This window comes from Capsicum annuum, chromosome 9 (genome assembly GCF_002878395.1).
Source record: "Capsicum annuum cultivar UCD-10X-F1 chromosome 9, UCD10Xv1.1, whole genome shotgun sequence".
Taxonomy (NCBI): Eukaryota; Viridiplantae; Streptophyta; class Magnoliopsida; order Solanales; family Solanaceae; genus Capsicum; species Capsicum annuum.
In genome coordinates this window covers 96252117-96274658 of record NC_061119.1, presented here as the reverse complement: position 1 = coordinate 96274658, position 22542 = coordinate 96252117, and positions in this window count along the sequence as shown.

Here is a 22542-nt window from a genome sequence, read left to right as displayed (position 1 = left end):
CAAATTACACTTATTCATTCAGCCTTTTATTTTTACCCCGTCTCTTTTAAGCATTTTCACAAACACTAGGTGGACACATAGTTTACTACCACAAGAATCAATTTTTTTCTCTTTTTTCACAATTATGACAATATTTCTAGCATAATTTATATCACAACCATCCACCACACATCAATTATAAAATCCAATAACTATTACCTTGGGGCATCAATTTCACTTTTTTTCTTCTTCAATTTCTCAAACTCCTCACTAATTCAATATTTTTCCATTAAAGCACTTAGGAGCTTCGTAGATCAAATTATAGTCCATCAAAGAAGGAATTAGGCTACTTATAAGGTTGCCAAAGAAAAACATAGAGGCTCAATGAGGTTTAATTAGGATTATGCACAAGGGCAGGACACATAAAAGGTATAAAACAAGGCTATCAAAGAAATGCCTATATCATATCCTAAATCCACACTCTTTATTTCGCTTCACATACACTGGGCAAGTTCTAGACATCACATGCAACAAAGAATATACAAAAATCTCACACACACATGTCACATGGTCAACTTAATAAGATCATCATAGACTCTCACCCAACAATAACATGAAGTCAAACTTCAGCCACAAAGTACAAGAGTAACAAAAATGAGCCTAGAAGTTTCAAAAATAATAATTCACTCATTCAACATGCTTTTGCCAAACAAACACACTTGCATCATGTAATCAAAAATAGCACCAACAAGTATATCTCACTTATTCCTAATTAAAACAAAAATTGAGCCAAACTTTGGGAATTTCCCATCATCCCACACTTAAAAATCTACTTTGTCCACAAAGTAAATTTAAAAGTAAGAGATAGAAATACTCACTGAGGCCTCTAGGCCTAGCTAGTAATATTTTCACACAAAAAAGGGGATCCCTGGGACCCCATACTCAATCTTTGTCATGCTTCAACTTAATATTATGGTACTCAGACTTTCCATTAACCTGTGACTCAACAAAAATCAAAAACTACATGAAATAAAAACTAAAAAATCGAAAAGAAAACATACCTACTTAACTTGGGTTGCCTTCCAAGAAGTGTCTGATTTATTATCGCGGCATGACCCAACTCAACTCAACCATAATCCTTCACCCTTTTACCCCCTTTTTGGGAGCCATTTTTTCATTCATTTTAGACCTCCTTTTAATATGTTTGGAATTGGAAGTTTTATCTTAGGCTTCTCAATCAGGTAGTTGGAAGAGGTCTTTAGTAGCTTAGGCAACCCACACTCATCCCTTTTCTAAGACATTGATCATATATCAATCTTTATATAAGGGATTTTCAAGGCCTTGTAAGCATCAAATACCACCTCTTTATCATCTAACCTCATCTTTAGTATACCTTCTCTAACACCAATCAATGTACCTCCAGTTACTAAGAATGGGCACCCTAAGATAATTGGTACCTGTTCATCTGCCACAAAATCAAGAACAAAAAAAATCAACAGGAATAACAAATTTACCAACCATTATGAGGACGTCCTCATTGATTCCATCTGGATATGCTATGGATCCGTCTACGAGCTTCATAATCACTTGTGTCGCTTTAAGATCTCCCAAGCCTAATTTTCTAAACAATGATAGGGGCATCACATTTATTCTTTCCCCTAAGTCACTCAATGTATGGACTCCCCCCCTATTTTGTATAGAAATAGCAAACTTCTCCTTATCTTTAAATTTCTTAGGGATTTTCTATGACATCTACACTCTTCAGTGAGTGTTATAGCTCCTACATCTTGCAATTTCACCTTTCTAGCCACCACATTCCTCAAGTATTTTGCATACTTAGGCATACTCTGCAAAACATCTAGTAAAGGTAATTTAATATGAAACTCATTAAATGTGTCAATTAACCTTTTGAACAAGGCATCCTTCTTCGTTTTTATGTACTTTTAAGAGAAAGGTAGTGGTAGTGTCTTCTTCTTCTCTTGTTCAGCAGCTTTTTCATTCAAGTACTCAAACTTCCTTGAATTTGTTGCAACTTATTCATCCACCTTTTGGATCACCACATCAGCATCTACCTTATTTCTTGCTATATGAGGTTCTCTTTTAAGCTCATTACCATTTCTCAAAGTGACTGCCATGACTTGCTTGAGATTTTCTATATCAGCTGGCAAATCATCTTATCATCTGGTATCAGTACCTTGATAATTACCCTACTTGCAACTCTAAACTTCTTGTGGCCACTTGCTGATTCTGTAATTCTGCCCTTTGACTATTCAGATCTACACATAATTATGCTTGACTAGCTAAGAGTTGTTTTATTATCTTTTCCATGTTGCTCGTTGACTGATTCAATCAGGCCTGTGGCTGTGGGACATTTCATGATTGATTAGGTGATTGAGTTTGTCACTTCGTGTTGTAGGCATTATTAAAATTTGTCGTTTGAGCATTGCCTACATACATCATAGATTTTGAATTTGAAGCACACATGGTAGCCGCATGACCACTACTTTCGTATACTTCATACCAACTTGCAGCTTGTTGGATGGCATTGGCTGTGGCTGCAGGTTGTCTTTCTCCCAACTTTATACTATTGAATTATGTGTTGATCAAATTTTACAATGCAGAAACCTGAGATGATAGGGTTGTGAATTCGTCCACCTCTAACACACCCGCAATTCTTTTTGTGGCACTTTTAGAATCTAAATGTCACTTTGGATCTCTTTGTGCTATGTTGCTCAGCAATGTGTACAACTCATCATAATTTAGCTCCAATACTTGACCACCTGCAGCTAAATCTAGTAAAATCTTCGTATTATGATTAAGAGCGTCTACAAAAGTGTGAGCAAGTACCTCATTCGACTGTTGGCGATATGGACAATCTCAAAGTAAAGCCTTGATGTGTTCCCAAACATGATGTAGGTTTTTATCAGGCTTCTGTTTAAAACTCACCATCTCATTGCACAGTGTCACAGTTTTTCCTGATAGAAAGAATCTGATGAGGAACTTTCTGGCTAAGTTGTCCCATGATGTGATTGAATTGGATGGCTCCACATTCAACCACCTTTTAGCTTCTTCTAAAAGTAAATAGGAAAACAACGTCAGCCTCACGTAATTTGGAGTCACCCTGATTGAAGTTAATATATCAGTAAGCTCAATGAAGGTCTGTAAGTGGACTTGTGGATCCTCGTGTGAAAGCCCTGCAAATTGTCCACTACTAATAAGAAGCTGCACTATATTGTGTTTCAACTCGAATTCCTACCAGTTGCTTGTTGTTCAGCCATAGGAACAGTATGCACTTGGTCTTCTTGGAATTGCGAAATTCTGGTGAGAAGGATTACTTCTATCCTGTGTTGATGGTAAAGTTGCTCAGGTTCGGAGCTTGGTTCAACTAAGTTGTAATCCCTTGCCAACTTTCTAGGTTGAAAACTAATTTCATGCAAAAAAAAAAAAAAGCTAAGATCAAGCGTATAAAACACCAAATAAATCTAAAAGTAAAATTAAAATAAACAATTGCCAAATAACAAGTCCCCAGCAACGACGTCAAAAATTTAACAACGCACACGCAAGTGTACGTGGTCTACCAAGTAATATAGTGGCCTTCAACAAAGTCGAGTATCAATCCCACAGAGACTTGATTTAACGACGATTTAATTTTAGTTCACAATCTAGATTAATTTAGTGCAAAAGTAACTAAAGAAAGAGTTTGTAATTTTTGTAAATTTTTAAAATAAAGTAAGAAATTCAAAAATTAAATTCTTTGGACAGTCAATGGAGAAAAACCCAGGGTTAAAGCACTTTGAACAATCATACTATGTTATTGAATCTCATTTGCTCATTTGCTTATCTTGGTCGTTGATTCGTAGGGTTAATTGCATGATCATGATTTTCCAACAACAAATATTTTACCTAATTAGGATATTACAAGTACATCATTGAGCGGGATGAAATAATCCAATTAAGTTAATTAAAGCTATCATCCTACGTTTGAATCAAGTAAGATATCTAAGTACATCCCTGTCCTAGATGCTAAGTTTAATTCTTTATTTTATAATAGAATAAAAACTCAAACTTTGTTTATTTCCATGTTTCATCTCCCTATTCCCTCTCCCAAGATCAAAAGGTCGATAATATATGTATTTTATGGGTGATCAATCCATAAAATAATTAAAACAAGAATAAACAAACAACCAAATATGATAAGCAACAACAACAACAACAAGCCCAGTGTATTCCCATATAATGGGGTCTGAAGAGGGTAAAATGTATGCAGTCTATACCGCTAACCCTGAAGATGTAGAGAAGCTGTTTCTGATAGACCCCCATCTCAAGATAAATAAATAAATAAATAATAATAAAGAAAAATCATAATGAAACATGAAGCAGGATGGGTGGCTTAACAGAAGTAAAGAATCAGAAATAGTAAAATAGAATTCAGAGTAATACAAATATGATAAGTAAAATTAACAAAATTAATTCAAAACAATAGTATTCATGTTTTTGGCTTTAACCCCAGAGAGGAGGATTTTTAGCCACTAATATTCATAATCATGATCCAAATATTTGAATAAATGATATGAAAATTAAAGACTAAATAAAATAATTTAAACGTAATAAACCGTGTAGTGGTAACCGTATTTTCTCTCCAAACAATGCTCAACCGTAATAACGTGTCCAGGTATTTGTATAAAAATAATCCCAGCTGTCCAAACTTATTATTAATGTTGTCCACCTCTCCAAATAAATAATATAATATATTGTTAGTAGTAATGGAATAAGTAAAAAAGATTCCCTGCTGCTCCTTAAGTAGCGTGCCCTTTTTTTAAACTAAAGTAGGACAATGTCCAGTTATGTCGGCATAAATTGGCTTTGCACATTTTAAGTTAGCGACGCAACGCGTCGCTGAATGCGTCGCTGATCTGGCAGCTTCAATGTGATGCGTTGATTTCACGTCGACTCACTGAAATTTGCGTTCAAAAATCTGATTAAGTATTAAATGTTCCTCTTTTTTTTATATCTTTTGTAGTGTATTTTGAATGAATTTTCATCCTTTAAATCATTAATATATCATCGTATTCATCTCACAAAGTCTCCTACAATATCATACACCACAAATAAAAGATCAAAACAACAAAATATTCTCAACGACAATTCAAAACAAGAGCTAAGATAAGGCAACTTTGCAATGATCTTTCACTTATTATTCCTATTCTTAACTTAATAAAGTTAAACTTTGCACATTAAAAATAAGTTATTCCACTCATAATTACACCATTAAAATATTTGAAATAAATTAAACACATTAGAATCCACCGAGATCAACTAGACACACACCTAGCTCAAGCTAGTAAAACTAGTTTTTCAGTTTGAATTCTAAATTACTCAATTAAGCACAAATTTATTTGAAAAATACTTTGGACATTGTAATCATACACTTGGACACTTAAAATAATTATTTATCTCAATATCAACATGTTAAACCCCTCGAATTGCTCTCAAAATAAGAAGAAATAAGCTAGAATAATGATATAAAATTGTATAAATCACCTCAGATCAGAGCTGAATCTCAGGAAGAAGATGTGGCTTGAGTTTTTGAAAGATTACAACTTGAATCTCCACTATCACCCACGTAAAGCTAATATGGTTGTTTATTTTCTTAGTAGGTTATCCATGGGGAGTCTAGCTTATATGGATGAGGATAAGAAGGAGTTGGTAAAAGATACTTACCATTTTGATAACCTTGGAGTTCGTCTCGAGGACTCTGAGAATGGTGGTGTGTTTGTGCAAGAAGTGGCAAAGTCATCCCTTGTTGTGGAGGTAGAGGAGAAGCAGGTACTGGATCTTGTCTCAATGAAGATTAAGGAGGACATGGGACAATAAAAGTTTGTACTTCAAAAAAAACTTAAGGTACCAAGGAAGATCATGTCTTTTCGATATAGATTGGTTGAGAGAAAGGATCTTATCTAAGGCTCATGAGTCGTGTCATGTAATTCATCTAGGTTAGACAAATATGTATTATGATCTTATGGAGATTTATTAGTCGAACAATATAAAGCAATATGTGGCCAGTTTTGTAGCTAAATGCATGGTGTGCCAACCAGTGAAGGTTGCACACTTGATGCCCGGTGGGTTTACTCAAGAGAATGAACTGTCAGTGTTGAAATGGGAGATAATTGATATGGATTTTGTTACTGGTGTTCATCTATCTCGAAATCATTTTGATTTTGTTTGGTCATTATGGATAGGATGAGTAAGTCTGCTCACTTCTTGCTAGTGAGGACTAATTATTCAGTAGAGGATTATTCAAGGTTGTTACTCCAAGAGATTGTAAAGTTTCATGGGGTGCTTGTTTCTATTATGTCACATCGTGGTACCCAATTATCGTCATACTTTTGGAGATCATTTCAGAGAGGTTTAGGAACTAAGGTGAACCTTAGTACTAGATTCCACACGAAGTCGAATGACAAAGCTGAAATAACTATTTAGACATTGGAATATTTTCTTTAGGCTTGTGTGATTGACTATGGTTATAGTTGGGTTGATCATTTTCCTCTTATAGAGTTTGCGTAAAATAATAGTTACAACTCTGTTATTGAGATGGCTCCCTTTGAGGTGTTGTATGGAAGGAGATACAGATATCCAATAGGGTGGTTTGAGGTTGGTGGCATAGATGTTTGGCCCAAATTTGGTTCACCAAATAATGGAGAAGGTGACTGTGTTTCAAGATAGACATAAAGAATCTCAAAGTCACCAAAGGTCCTATGTGGTGTGAGGCATAGGGAGTTAGAGTTTGAGGTTGGCCATTGGGTGTTCTTAAAGATATCTCCCCCATGAAGGGTGTAATGCGGTTTGGGAAGAAGAAGAATCTCAGTCCCTAGTATGTAGGCCTTTACTTAATTTAGAAAAGGGTTGGAAAGGTTCCGTATGAGTACGAGTTGCCTTATAGCTTGAGCACTATTGATCTGGTGTTTCATGTTTTGATGCTGAAAAATATCTGGGTGATCTTTTAATAATTTTTATTTTGGAGGAGGTTGGTATTTTAGATTCATTATCGTATTAGGATGTCCCGATTAAATCTTAGATCGGTTAGTTTTTCGATTCCAGATGAAGTACGTAGCTTTAATAAAGGTTATATGGAGGAACCAGAAGGTTGAAGAGGCTACTTGGGATGTTGAAGAGGACATAAAGTCCAAGTATGCATTTTTCTTTCCCGCTTTGAACAATCATACATTAGGTATGTGTTATTTTTAACATCTTTGTGTTCAAACATTGTTAAAGAAAAGGTGATTTCCTTGGCATCTTTATTTTCTGAGTTTGTTAAGCATAAGAATACAGGTATATAAAGTCAAATCATGCAAGCAATTGTTTTGTCCTATCATTTGAAGATGAATAATCCAAGTAGGGGAGAATCAAAACACCCCGATATTTTGTCCTTGGAATTTTATTGAGCTTTGGGCTAATTGCCTTGGTTACTACTGGACTATCAGGGTCGTGGGGTGTCTTGACGACTTATAGGGTGAGTCATAACACAACTAGTAAGTTTGAAGATTAATTCTGCTTTGATATTAGTGGCTCTCTAAGAGTCGGAAGGTTATGTCATGAGTCGTCAGGTGAAATCTTAGGGTGACTAATGTAAGTTTTAAAGACCTTATAACCTTAGGGTGACCAGGGAGGTTTGACCCCTTATTATTATTTCATGATTAGAGAGGTTTGAGTCCCCATAAATTATTATTTAATTAGGTGCTTAAGCCAAGTTGGTATATGGTTTAAGGTTTGAGTCCCCCATTCACATAGATATGAGGTTATTCTCCGGTTTGTATGGCTACATGTACTAGGGACCGACGAGGGGCTGAATGTTGGGTCTCATATAGCCCGTAGGTTCTATCATATGACGGTTGAGCTACATAATCCATGTTAGAGTTTTGAACATCATGTTAAGCTTTGTTCCTTTCCCGATATGTGATATATATATATGTGTGTATTTGATTATGTGCATTGTCTTTTGAATAATTTTAAACTATTTATAATATCATTATGTTATCTTTATCCCCGAGTTATATTCTATAGTTCACCCCGCTAACCATTTTCGAACACGATATCCCCATACGATATATGAATCGATCCTACTTCCATACCTCCTGCTCAGTGACTAGGTGATTTTGGGACAACTTTTAAATTAGAATAAAGTGGTGTGCTTCTTTACTTTAGAGGACTTCATTTTATGTTGTGGATTTCCTCATGAGTTTACTAATCCTTTTGTTTTGTTTTTTTCTGCGATTAGGGGTATGTTCCAACTTAATATTCTTTGGTTTTGATTAGTGGGTTTGTCGGCCAACTGTGGGCATGGGTGGTGTCGGTATTGGCATTGGTATAGGTATTGGTATTTGGATTCCCATTGATACTTGTATTGTTTGGTTTCTTGGTTGTGAATGGTTGGTTTTGGTAATTGACTTATTATAATGTGTTTAAATTAATAATCTCTCATCTTGTTATATGTACAAAATTCAAATAACCTTTGTATGGTGTGGTTGGTTAGGTGTAGAGGGGTAATCTCCAATCCACGTAGGACTCAAGATACCCCTTAGGCCAGGCCTTTTTTCGGTCGTGACATTATTTAACTAGATCAGAGCTATTCAAAAAAGGTTGAGGGAAGCTTAGAGTAGGCAAATGGCTTATGTAGACTGTAGGCTTCATGCCTTAAGATTTAGAGTTGGTTATCAAGTATTCCTTTAAGTGTTGTCTATGAAGAGTGTGATGAGGTTTATGAGGAATGTCAAGCTTATCCCTAAATATATTGGACCCTTTGAGATTCTTTACACAGTGGAAAAGTTGCCTGTTGAGTTAGCCTTACTCTGAGATTGTTTTTTTATCCATCCTATTTACCACATAACCATGTTGCAGAGATACATTCTTGATCTATCTCATGTGCATAGATGTGATTTAGTCCAGTTGGATGAGCGGTTAACCTTCATAGAGGAGCCTATTCATGTTTTGGCTATTTATGTTGGGCGATTACAAACTAGGGAGTTTAATATTGTTATAGTTTAGTAAAGGCACTACCCAGTTGAGGAGGATACATAGAAGATAAAAATCTTGATAAGGACATAATATCCTTATCCGTTCAAGGCTTCAAGTATATCGTAATCCTTTATTTTTTTTCAGATGAAGGTTCCTTATGTAGTGGATAGTGTAATGATCCTTTAGGTATTTTTCTTTATTTTTGCTTATTTTAGCCGTTAGAGGTATCCTATGGATTCCCCAAGTCATTAATGACTTCCTGGGACTAACAATTCGATTACTGGGAAGTTCGTTTACTTTTTAGAGCCAATTCCTAATTTTGAAGTATTCGTTGGTTCAAATTTCCCATCGGGCTAAAATTTCAGTCAAAAGACCTCTTATTCTAATTTTTACTATTCCAAAAGCTCTAGAATGTTTATGTTAGGCTAGGCAGACCTTTTGGTTTAGGTCCCGATAAACCCAAGGTCAATTTGAGTTATTGGTTGTAAGTTAAGAAAATGGAATAAAGGTGTGGGACCCATGGTTTATCAAAACGATCGCAGTTTGAAATTTTGACTAAACCATTGATTCTGAAACATCAAACCTTTTAAGGTATCACAGTCCATTTTGGTATACGAAATCCTGAATAAATCCTGAGGGGTTGGCAGAAACTTGAAAATTTCTAAGTCTCAGCTAGTGCTTGTGCACTCACATCTACAAATCTCCAATTGATTAAGTGATCTTTCCACCAACAACAAGTAAAGCTAACACAAAAATTTTGTTATGCATGTTACTCCCTTTGGAAGGGGACATGTATCACGTAAGTGATATTCTTTGTCGCGAATGTGACTTGTTCTTCTTTTGGATAGGTATCACGATTATAATCAACATATTGAGTATATCATACTCGTGGTAAAAGGAGACACTTTTTCAGCTTTTACGTGGAGGGCACTCTGTACATTTCCTACATTAACCCTTTGGACCCCACGACTTAAAGCCCTCTTTAAGATTTTTTATCACAGTATTCTAAATAAAACACTCCCTTATGCTCTCTTAAGCTCACTATTTAAGTTAAGGCTAGGTTTTCTAGAGGTTGATCCATTAATGCTCTCAAGGGTGGTTTCTCTCTGTACATCTTACTATTTCAGGCATGTTATTCTTCCCTCATTGTTAATTTTGCAAAGGCATGTGATTTAAAGTACTGTCCATAAGATTATTATTTCGGTTTTGAAAACAAAGCTTGGGTGTTTTGAATTTATGAATTGAACAATGTTTCTCATGGTTTATATATATGAATTTCATGATTTTAGTATAGTTTTGAACCTGTAGGTGCATGGGTGTGGTAAATGATCTAGGGAATTATGATTTTCCCACACTTGTGACTTTTGAAGTGGTTATAACCCTGACCCCATAATGTGACATTGGTTGAATTATGAGAATCGTTGGAATTTGTGAAGTTGAATTTTTCTTGAACTATTGCATAATATAAAGAGGTATTTAAAATACAATGATATGATTTAATGGAAGGAGGTTGTCGGTGTTCCCCAATCTGTATTAATGAATAACAAGAGTTGTTCTCCAAGAGTTACATAGAATTATCTTGGCATGTTGTTGTTACCTTGTAAGTATAGTTAGGATGATGATACCACCAACGTATGCCTTATTATGGAATGTGTTTAAAAGAATAGGGAATTTGTAATACTTTTTTAATTAGGATTTAATAATTGTTTTGTAGCTAAGTAGTGAAACTGCAGGTCTAAGTGATTGATACTAGAAACCACATTTACCGACCGAGGGTCAAAGTGACTAGGAAGGTTTGAGTCCCCCTTCATCTTAATGATTAGGGAGGTTCAAGTCCCCTAAAATCATTATGTAATCGGGTTCTTAAGTCACCTTGGTGTATGTTTGAGGGTTCGAGTCCCCCATGTACATATATATGAGATTATTCTTCGGATTGTATGGCTACATGCTCTGGGGCTTGGGGTTGAGAGATGGATCCCATATATCCAGTGGGTACTATTATATGATGGTTGAGATACATAATCTAGGTTAATGTTTTGAACAACATGTTAAATTTTGTTCCCTATCCTGGTATATGATATATATATTCATGTATGTGTATCTCATTATGTGTGTTGTCTTATGAATGATTTTAAATTGATGATCATATTATTATGTTATCCTTATCATCGAGTTATATTCTAGCATTCACCCTGCTAATTATCTTCAGTTGTTGTATCCCATGTGATATGGGAGTTGGTCATACTTCCACTCCTCCTACAGAGTGACTAGGTGATTTGGGGACAACTTTTGAGTTAGACTAAAGTGTAAAGCTTTCATATTTTGGAGGACTCCATTTTATGCTATGAATTTCTTGATGACATTACTATTTCTTTGGTCTTGGTTTTGGCTATGGTTGAGGACGTGTCCCGATGGGATATTCTTTGGTTTTGATTAGAGGCTTTGATAGACTACATAGGCATAGGCGGTGTTGGTATTGGTACTGGTATTTGTATTGCTATTGGCATTGAGACTGGTATTTGTTGGTTTCTTGGATATTAAGGGTTGATATTGGTTATAAACTTATTATAATTTCTTCAAATTGATAATCTCTTATCTTGTTATATATTTGGAATTCAGTTGAACTTAGGGTATGGTGTGTTTTGTTAGTTAGGTAAAAGGGGCGATCTCCTATCCATATGGGAATTGAGATGCCCATTATGGCCAGCACCCGGTTCGGGTCATGACAAAGGTAGTATTAAAGCCTAGGTTTGGTTTCATTGGGTGTCAAATAAAGCCATATCAAGTGGAGTCTCTTTTATGGTTATGTAGTGCACCACACTAATTAGAGAGAAGATACGAGACATTTAGGAATGTTTCCCTTTCTTGTTGTTCTATTTTAAGATATAGAGACTAAGAATTTGAGTCTCTCCAATTACCGTTTGTTTTCTTTGTAGATCATGCCTCCCAGATGATCTGAGCTTATGAAAACTCCTCTATCCTACTTAAGGATAATGCTTACGAGGCACGTCCTACTTATAGGGTATACACTCAGTCTCGGGGTCCGATTCCTGATTGTCCTCTTGGAGTTCCACCGGTCCACACTAGTCCTCCTCAAGATCCTTCGATTAATGTGTCGAATGCAAAATTTTGTCAGTCCATTCATATGAAGGGTCTATTTGTAGCTTCTCATTTTGAGTGTGTTGCTTCTGTTACTCCATCTTCTAAGGCTATAAATATTGGCAAGTTTATGAGATTGATCCCTCTGTGTTCATTGGTGTTAAGGTTTAGAGGGATCCTCAAGGTTTCATTGACGAGATGGAAAAGATATTCTACTTCATGCATGCTAATAAGTGGAGGTTTTAGAATTTGATGTCTATCAACTAAAGGAGATAGCATAGGAATGATATAAGGATGGGAACAGTCTAGGTGAGATGATACCAAATCTGCATAGTAGGATGATTTCTCATGTGCTTTTCTAGACAGCTTCTTTCCTTAAGAGTTGAGGAAGGAAAAAACTAAAGAAGTTGTTAATTTGAAGCGAGGCAGGAAGATGGCCAAGGAGTATTCCTTAAAATTCCATCAATTGTCCCAATATGCTCCCAATTTAGTGTCTAACATGAGGGCTAGAATAAGGTTGATTCTAAAAAGTAAGGTTGCCTTATTGAAAAAAGATATGGACATCTCCAGATTAGTTGTGTATATGCAACAAGTTAAAAAAGAGAAGAAAAAGCAAATAGAGATAGGGGAAAGATAGAATAAGAAGCTTGGAATATCTTATTAGGGTAGAGGTCAACAATAGAGTGGTAAAGATGGTGGAAAGTGGTCTAAGAAGAAGTGGGGAGTTTTGGTTTCTACTCTAAGGCTAATGCTCTTTATCCAAAGCCATCGGGTGATAGTTGTTCTCAACATGATAATGGATTTAGGATGTATGGCTCCTAATATCCTGCTTGTAGGGGTTGTTTCACTCCATCATATCCTCCATATAGATTATTCTACTAGGTGCACCATGGGTTTTGTGATGAAGCGAGGAACAAGTGTTTTAAACGATGCCAAATTTGTCACTTAAAGAGGAATTGTCCATCTATGGTTGCTTTGGGGGAAAATAAGATTTATGTTATCATTTTATCGGCTCCTACACCAAGGGATGCTGTTTTTTCCTTTAGTACCAACACTGACCAAAATTTCTTGTATGCTCTTGCTACACGCTAGGACTTTGAGTCATATCCTGATGTTTTCACTAGTATTTTGTAACTCTGATCTTGTGATGTGTATTACTTCTTTGATCCGAGATCTATTCTTTCTTATATTACTGTATTTGGGGCTGTGCATTTTGGTTTCTATCCCGAGTGTATCTATTATACCTTTTTTATTTATACCCAGTAAGTGGGCAATGGTTGCTAGAAAAGTCTATAGGTGTTTTGTGATATTTTTTGGTGGTTGAGAAACTCAGGTGGATCTATTAGAATTGGCTATGGTTAATTTTGAGGTCATATTGGGGATGGATTGAATGCATTCATGCTACACCTACTTAGATTGTCGAACACAAAAGGTCATGTTTAAATTCCCTAATGAGTCGGTCATTGAGCAGGAAGGGGGTTCTCTTATTCCTCATAGAAGTTTTGTATCATAACTTAGAGCATAGAAGTTGATTTTTAAGAGATATCTTTATTATTTGGTCTGGTTAAAGATTCAAACTTGGAGGGTCCTACAATGACATCTAATCCCTTGGTTAATAAATTTCTCAAGGTTTTTCCTCATGATATTCCTTGTTTTCCAACTAATATTTAGGTGGATTTTGGGATTGACCTTGTTACGTAAACTCGTCCTATCTCTATCGCTCCGTATAGAATTACTATGGCCGAGTTGAAAGAGCTTAAAAAATAGTTGAAAGACCTCCTTGACAAGGATTTTATCCATCCTAGTGTGTCTCTGTGGGATGCTACTATTTTGTTCGTGCATAAGAAGGATAGTTCCCTTTGAATATCCATTCATTACCATCAATTGAATAAGGTAATGATGAAGAATAAGAATCCTCTTCCTTGTATTAACGATTTATTTGACCAGCTTTAGGGTGTTAGTTGTTTTACAAAGATTGATCTTGGGCTCGGTTATCATCAACTAAAGATTAGAGAGGTGAATATATCTAAGACTACCTTCCAAATGCGGTATGGTAATTATGATTTCTTAGTCATGTCTTTTAGTTTGACTAAAGCCCCGACGGTATTCATGGACTTCAGGAACAGAGTCTTTCATTAGTTTCTAGATTTGTTTGTTATCGTGTTTATAGTTGATATTCTTGTGTATCCCAGTAACATGGTAGATAATGCCGATCATCTCCATATCATGTTGTAAACCTTGAAAGACCAGTAATGGCATGCTAAGTTTTTAAAGTGCAAGTTGAAAGCTGTTACTTTTTTGGGATATGTCATTTCTAGTAAAGATATCATGGTGGATCTGCAGAAAGTTGTAGTGGTTAAGAAGTGTCCTGGTACCACGACTCTAATCAATATTTGAAGCTTCTTAGGTTTAACCGGTTACTATGGAGACTTGTGGAGAGTTTCTCGACTATAGTTGCTCCGCTGACTATGTTGTCCCTGAAGAAGGTGAAGTTTTTATGGTTTGACGCTTGTGAGTGTAGTTTTGAGAAGCTGAAAGATAAGTTGAATTCATCTCCAATTTTGACTCTCCCAAAAGGCACTGATGTTTTGTTGTCTATTGTAATGATCTCGTATGGGACTTTGTTGTGTGTTGATACAGCATGGTAGGATGGTGGCCTATACTTCTGGGCAGTTGAAAATTCATGAGTAGAACTACCCGATTCGTAACTTGGATTTGTTGGTTGTGGTGTTCACATTGAAGATCTAACATCTCTATTTGTATGGAGTCCATGTAGATATCTTTTTTGATTATAAGAGAATGCAATATGTGTTCACCCAAAAGGAGATGAATCTTAGGTAGAGGATGTGACTTGACTTATTGAAAGATTACAACATAAGTCTCCACTATCACCCATGTAAAGCGAATGTAGTTGTTGATGTTCTTAGTAGGTTATCAATGGTGATTCAAGGTTTTGTGGATGAGGATAAGAGGGAGTTCGTAAAAGATACTCACCATTTGGATAAACTTAGAGTTCATCTCTAGGACTCTGAGAATGTGGTGATTTTTTGCAAGAAGTGGCAAAGTTATCCCTTGTTGCAAAGATAAAGGAGAAAGAAGTACTGGATCCTTTATTAATGAAGATTAAGAGGGATGTAGGTAAGCAAAAGGTTGTTATTTTTTAGATTGGCGCTGATGGTATTTGGAGTTACCAAGGCAAATTATGTCTTCTCGATGTAGGTGGATTAAGAGAAAGGATATTGGCTGAGGCTCATGAGTCGTGTTATGTCATTCATCTCAGTACGGTGAAGATGTATTATGATCATATAGAGATTTATAGGTGGAACAATATGTAGCGAGATATGGCTAGTTTTGTGGCTAAATAGATGGCATACCACCTAATGAAGGTTGAGCACCTGAGGCCCAGCGGGTTAACTCAAGAGATTGAACAGTCGGTGTGAAAATGGGACAAAATTAATATGGATTTTGTTATCGGTCTTCCTCGGTCTCAGAATTAGTTTGATTTGGTTTGGTTCATTGTGGATAGGATGGCTTAGTCTGCTCACTTCTGGCCAATGAGGACTAATTACTCAACAGAGGATTAGGTGAGGTTGTTCCTCCAAGAGATTGTTAAATTTCATGTAGTGCTTGTTTCTATTATTTCACAAAATAGTACTAATTTGTAATCACACTTTTTACGATTGTTTCAAAGAGGTTTGGTAACTAAAGTGAACATTAGTACTATATTCCACCCACAATCGGATGGACAAACGAAAATAACTATTCAGACATTGGAAGATATGCTTTGGGCTTATATGATTGACTATGGTATTATTTAGGTTGAACATTTATCTCTTATAGAGTTTGCTTATAATAATAACTACAACTATGGTATTTGGATGGCTCCGTTTGAGGTGTTGTATGAAAGGAGATGTAGATCTGTTATAGGGTGATTTGAGGTTGGTGGAGTTGATGTTTGGATAAAATTTGGTTCACCAAGTGATGGAGAAGGTGAATGTGTTTTGATATAGACTTAAAGTTACTCAAAGTTGCCAAAGGTTTTATATAGTTTGACGCTTAGGGAGTTACAGTTTAAGGTTGGCCATTGGATATTCTTAAAGGTATCTCCTATGATGAGATTAATGCTTTTTGAGTAGAAGGGGAAGCTCAGTCCCCAGTATGTTGGCCCATACTTGGTTTTGAATAGGGTTGGAAAGGTTCCATATGAGTTGGAGTTGCCTCCTAGTTTAAGCTCTATTTATCTGATGTTTCACGATTTGATGCTGAGAAAATATGTGTGTGATTCTACGATAGTTGTTCTTTTGGAGGAGGTTGTATTTTGGATTCCTTATCATTTGAGGAAGTTCCGATTGAAATCTTGGATCGACAAGTTCGTCGGTTACAAACGAAGGATGTAGCTTCAATAAAGGTTATATGGAGGGACCACAAGGTTGAAGAGGCTACTTGGGAAGTCGAAGAGGACAAGAAGTCCAAGTATGAATTCTTCTTTCCTGCTCTGGAAAATCGTGCGTAAGGTATGTGTTATTCTAAACATTTGTATGTTCTTACTTTGTTAAAGAAAAAGGTGATTTCCTTGGCATCTTTATTTCCCAATTTTGTTATTGGTAAGAATAGTCTTGCAATTGTCTTGTCCCATCATTTAAATATGAATGATCCAAGTGGCGGAGAATTAAAAGACCCCAAATTTTGGCCCTTGAATTTTCTTGAGCATTGGGCTCATTGCCATGGTTACTACTGGACCCCCAGAGTCATAAGGTGTCTAGATAACTCATTGGGATGAGTCGTAACCAAACTAGTAAGTTTGAGGATTGATTATCCTCTGAGTAGTGGATCACTAAGAGCCATAAGGTTATGTCATGAGTCATTAGGTGAAATCTTTGGGTGACCAGGGTAAGTCCTAATTTTTTTTATTTTGACTATGGAAGGACCTTACGAGTCATAGGGTCTCATTACAAATTTTTTAATTGAGTCACAGGGTTGATAGAGTATTGGTATCCTAGTAACCGTCTTGGATATAGCCCGCGGTGACGAGTCGTATGGTGTGGTTACGAGTTAAGGGGTTATTTCGTGGTCAAAGGCGACACTTTTTTAGCTTTTAAGATTAGGGAACTCTAGATATTTTTAAATTTAACACCTTGGACCTTATAACTTAATGCCTTTTGGGGACTTCTTTATCTTATCATTCCCTATAAGAAAACTCCAAAATTCTCTCTGAAAATCTCTGTTCAAGTTAAGGCTAGGGTTTCAAGAGGTTGATCCATTAGGACTCTTAAAGGTGGTTTATATTTATGGATTTTATGCTTTTAGCATGGTTTTGAACTTGTGGGTGTATGGGTGTTTGTATATGAAATAGGGAATTGTGATTTTCCCAAACTTGTGACATTTGAAGTAGTTATAACCCTAACCCCATAATGTGAAATTAGTTATAATTATGAGAACTGTGATAACTTGTAAAGATGAATTTGTCTTGATCTATTGCATAATATAAAGAGCTATTTGAAATACAATGGTATGATTTAATAAACAAAGTGAGTCGGCGTTCCCCAATGTGTATTATTGAACAAAGGGAGTTGTTTTCCTGAAGTTAATGGGAATTATTTTGGCATGTTGTTGTTATATAGCAAATATAGTTGCTATGATGATACCAACAGTGTATGCCCTGATTTGGAATATGTTAAAATGATTGGGGAATGTGTTATACTTGTTTTAATTGGTTTCTAATAAGGGTTATGTAGCTGAGGCATTAAAGTGGAGGTCCAAGTGACCAATATTGGAAATAGATTTTCTTGACATGGGCATTAAAGTGATCGGGGAGGTTCAACCCCTTATTATTTTTTCATGATTAAGGAGGTTCTAGTCCCTTAAATCATTATTTAAGTGGGTGCTTAAGTCTATTAGTATATGATTAAGGGTTTGTATCCCCTATGTTTATAGATATGAGGTTATTCTCTGGTTTGTGCAACCACACATACTTGGGCCTTACCACGGGGTGTATGTTGGGTCGCATATAGCTAGTAGGTACTATTATATGATGGTTGAGCTACACAACCGATGTTAGAGTTTTGAACATCAAGATAAACCTTGTTCCCTAGCTCAGCGCATGATATGTATACAAATATATATGTGCATTTGATTATGTGCATTGTCTTTTGAATGATTTTAAACTGTTTATCATATCATTATGTTATCCTTATCCAAGAGGTACATTCTAGCATTCACCCCGCTAACTATTTTTGAATGCTATATCCCCACATGATGCAGGAATCGATCATACTTTCCCTCCTCCTTCTCAGTTACTTGGTGATTTAGGGATAACTTTTAAGTTAGAATGAAATGGTGAGCTTTCTTACTTTGGAGGACTCTATTTTATGCTATTGATTTCTTTATGACTTTACTAATCCTTTGGTCTTGGTTTTTTTGATGGTCGGGTGTATATCTCAACTTGATATTCTTTGGTTTTGATTAGAGGGTTTATCGAACTCCTGTAGGCATGGGCGGTGTCAGCATTGGTACTGGTATTGGTATTGGTATTGTTATTAGCAGTGGCATTGATATTGGTATTGGTTGGTTGGTTGGTTGTGGATGGTTGGTATTTGTTATAGACTTATTATAATGTTTTTAAATTTATAATCTCTCATCCTGTTATATATAAGAAATTCAGATGACCTTATTGTGTGGTTTGGTGTGTTTGGTTAGTTAGGTGCAGAGGGTAATCTTCGGTCCATGTGGTACTAGAGATACTTGTCAGGACAAGCCCTTGTTTGGGTTGTGACATTATTAGATTGAGTCAGAGTGATTCAGGATAGGTTGATGGCAGCTCAGAGTAGGCAAAAGTCTTATGTAGACCGTAGGCTTCGTACAATGAGATTTGGAGTTGGTGATCGAATATTTATTCGTGTGTCACCTATTAAGAGTGTGATATGGTTCATGAGAAATGGCAAGCTTATCCCCAGATATATTAGACCCTTTATGATTCTTCACATAGTGGGGGATGTGGCTTATGAGTTAGCCTTACCCCAAGATTTTTTTTGTTTTTCATCTGGTTTAACACAAATCCATGGTGCAACAATACATTTCTAATCCATCTCATATGCGTAGATGTTATTTAGTCCTGTTGGATAAGCGGTTGACCTTCGTAGAGAAGCCTACTCTAATTTTGGATATTGATGTCGGACAATTACAAACTAGGAAGTTTATTGTAGTTACGGTTTAGTGGAGGTATTGCCCAATTAAGGAGGCTACATGGGAGATAAAGAGCGAGATAAGGACGTTGTATCCTCACCTGTTCGAGGATTTAGGTACACCTAATCCTTTAATTTTTCGAAAGAAGGTTCCTTTAGTAGTGAATATTGTAATGACCCTTTAGGTCATTTTCTGTATTTTCTCTTATTTTAGTCGTTATAACTATCCTATGGCAACCCAAGTCATTAATGAATTCCCGGGACAGACAGTTCGGTTACTGGGCAGTTCATTTAATTTTTAGAGCCAATTCCTAATTTTGAAGTGTTCTTTGGATCAATTTTTCTTCTGAGAAAAAACATCAGTCAAAAGACCTCGTATGCCAATTTTAACTATTCCAACAACTCTAGTATGTTTATTTTAGTCTAGGTGGACTTTTGGTTTAGGTCCCGATACACCGATGCTCATTTTGAGATATTGATTGTAAGTTAAGAAATTGGAATATGGGTGTGGGGCCCACTTTTCTTCAAAACAACCATTGTTTGAAATTTTGACTATACCATTGAGTCTGAAACATCAAAGTTGATAAGGTACCATAGTTCATTTTTGAATACGAGATTCTGAATAAATCTTGAGGGGTTTGCGAAAACTTGAAAAATTCCAAGTATCAGTTGGTGCTTGCACACTCACGTTTACTAGTATCCAATCACTTAAGTGATCTATGCACTAACAACAAGTAAAACAAACAAAATTTTTTTTATATATGTTACTCCCTTTGGCTGCGAACATGTATTGTATATGTGGTATCATTTATCGCGAATGCGAGTTATTCTTGTTTTTGCTAGGTATCACGATTATGATCGACATATTGCATATGTGATACATGTGTACCTTGGAAGGATATGAATACCTCATTCAACCCGTTTTCCTCTATTTCATATCCACTCTCAAGATTCTTAAACCCTAAATAATAGGATAGCCTGGGAATAACAATTGTGGGCGATTTTTAAGATTGGATAAAGATAATAGAGGTAAGATTCCTTCATTTTCAAGGTTGATTTTCCTATTCTCATATAAAAATTTCAAAGGCTTGGTGAATTAATTTTAGCACCAATATAGCTCAAAAATCAGCCATTTTTAAGGTTAATTACTCCTTGAGAATATAGGGATACTGGGTTGGTTTTGGGAATACAATTTTCATAAATTGACCCCACATGGGAATTTTGCGTTAATTTGGACCCAAAGAACAATAGTGCAATATGGGTATTATGGTCCTCATTTTGATGTGTAGATTGTGATTTTGATAGCATGGTACCTTATGGAAGCTTTTCAAAAGGGAATATTGGTGATTTAGCAAATTGATCGAGCTTTCTTCGATGCCAAGGTAGGCAAGGTTTTCCTCCCTTATACATTGAGCCATTTCATGGTATGCTTATGATATTATGTTAGATTTGGGATGGGTTTAACGTATTGGTGATATGAATGACATTATTTGGATTAGTTGGACCATTTAGGCTATCCCAAACTCATAAATTGGTCATAGTTAGCTTAGTTTCTTAGTACTTAATAGAATGTCTATCAGAGAGATAATTAATACATGCTTAACAACTAAAATTGGATTTAGATACCATAGTTGTGTCCAAGGTAGACTTTTGTTATAATAAATTTTGATGATTAGAAGTGGTCCTCTTCTGCCCGCCTTAGGCCAAGACTTGAATTAGTTTTTGTAGACATTATAAGCTCGTTATATACTTTTAAATTCTTATTATGAGGCTTGATGAGGCTAAGTACTGGATATTCATGATGGTTCAATATTGGGAGTTAATGTTGATTACGAAAAAAACAGGTAGATATATTATTTATTATATGAATACAAATTTGAGTCCAACTATTGATTTTTATATGGATGACATATATACCGCTTCTATTCTGACTATTGAATTATATTGATATATATATATATATATATCAGTTTGAGTCTAGCGATTGATTATCATATTGATGTTATGTATATCATTTCATGTTTGGCTACTGGTTATGATATTGATGATATAAACACCAATTTTAGTAAGTTAAGTGGAGTGGTTCTTAATATGACTGAGCACGGATGGATTCCTGGTGATAGCATGAACGTTAGAAAATTATGGATTTTCGGGTACATGAGATAGTCCTTTCCTTGAATGTATCCCCCAGGCTTATGGAGGCCTGAATTGGGTCGCTTACTTTTTCATATTTATTGGCTAATGGGGGAAAATATTTTAGTTACAATCGCTTGATCTTTATGTTTGTTCAAGTTATGTATTTATTTTTAACAACAAGGTTGGAGTACTTTCAGGTTTCCCCTTTATTTCAACTTAGTTATGTTATGTTGCATCTTATTGTATTTATGTGATGATTTAGCTCAGTCAGTCGATGATGTCTACTGAGTACCCATTGTTTTGGTACTCATACTACACTTTTGTACCTTTTTGGTGCAGATCGGATTACTGGTCGCCATAGCTGATTCTAGGTTTGTGTTATGTTGGATTTTGGTGATCGGATGAGCTGTTGGTGTAGGAGTTGCCCTTTTCCCTGTATTTATCTATGTCTAGGCTTTTGCTTTGAGACAGATTGTATTAATTATTCTAAATTTTATGGTGAGTAGTAGTAGCACTTGTACTGACTCTACCAAGTCGTGGGATGGTTTTTATGTTATGGCTACCTTTGTATTGTCTAATTCGCCTTTTGGGGTCATTTTCCACCAAGTTAGCCCATTGAAATCAGCTCTAGACTACAATTTGAATTACCTAGTGGCATGATTTAGTAGGTACCATCATAACTCGTAAATTGGGTCGTGACATGATAGGAAGTCAATAAGTAAGAAAATTACTCTTCTCTTGCCCAAAGTTGACCCTTGAGAGATTTTATGAAATAAATTCTAAACTCAATGAAAACTAATAGTTATTGCATTGATCCCATAATTGTGGCCTAATTTCCAATGCAGTAGTGGTGCTATATTCATGTTAGTGGTTCTGGTGAAGCTCAAACCTCCATTATAAAAACCTATATCCTACTATAGTAGGTCCGTTGTAGCAACCCATATCACGCTATAGTTGGTTAACTACAGAACCCCTCATTCACACTGTAGCGGCATTAAGGGAGAAACTTGGACTAATTTCTAGGTCTTGTCCATTTCACAACACATTCCCTTGTGTTAGACCTTACGAGTAAACCCCTTTACGTCAAATACTATAATTGGATTTCTACTAACCCAACTTCTATTCTAAAGTTTTT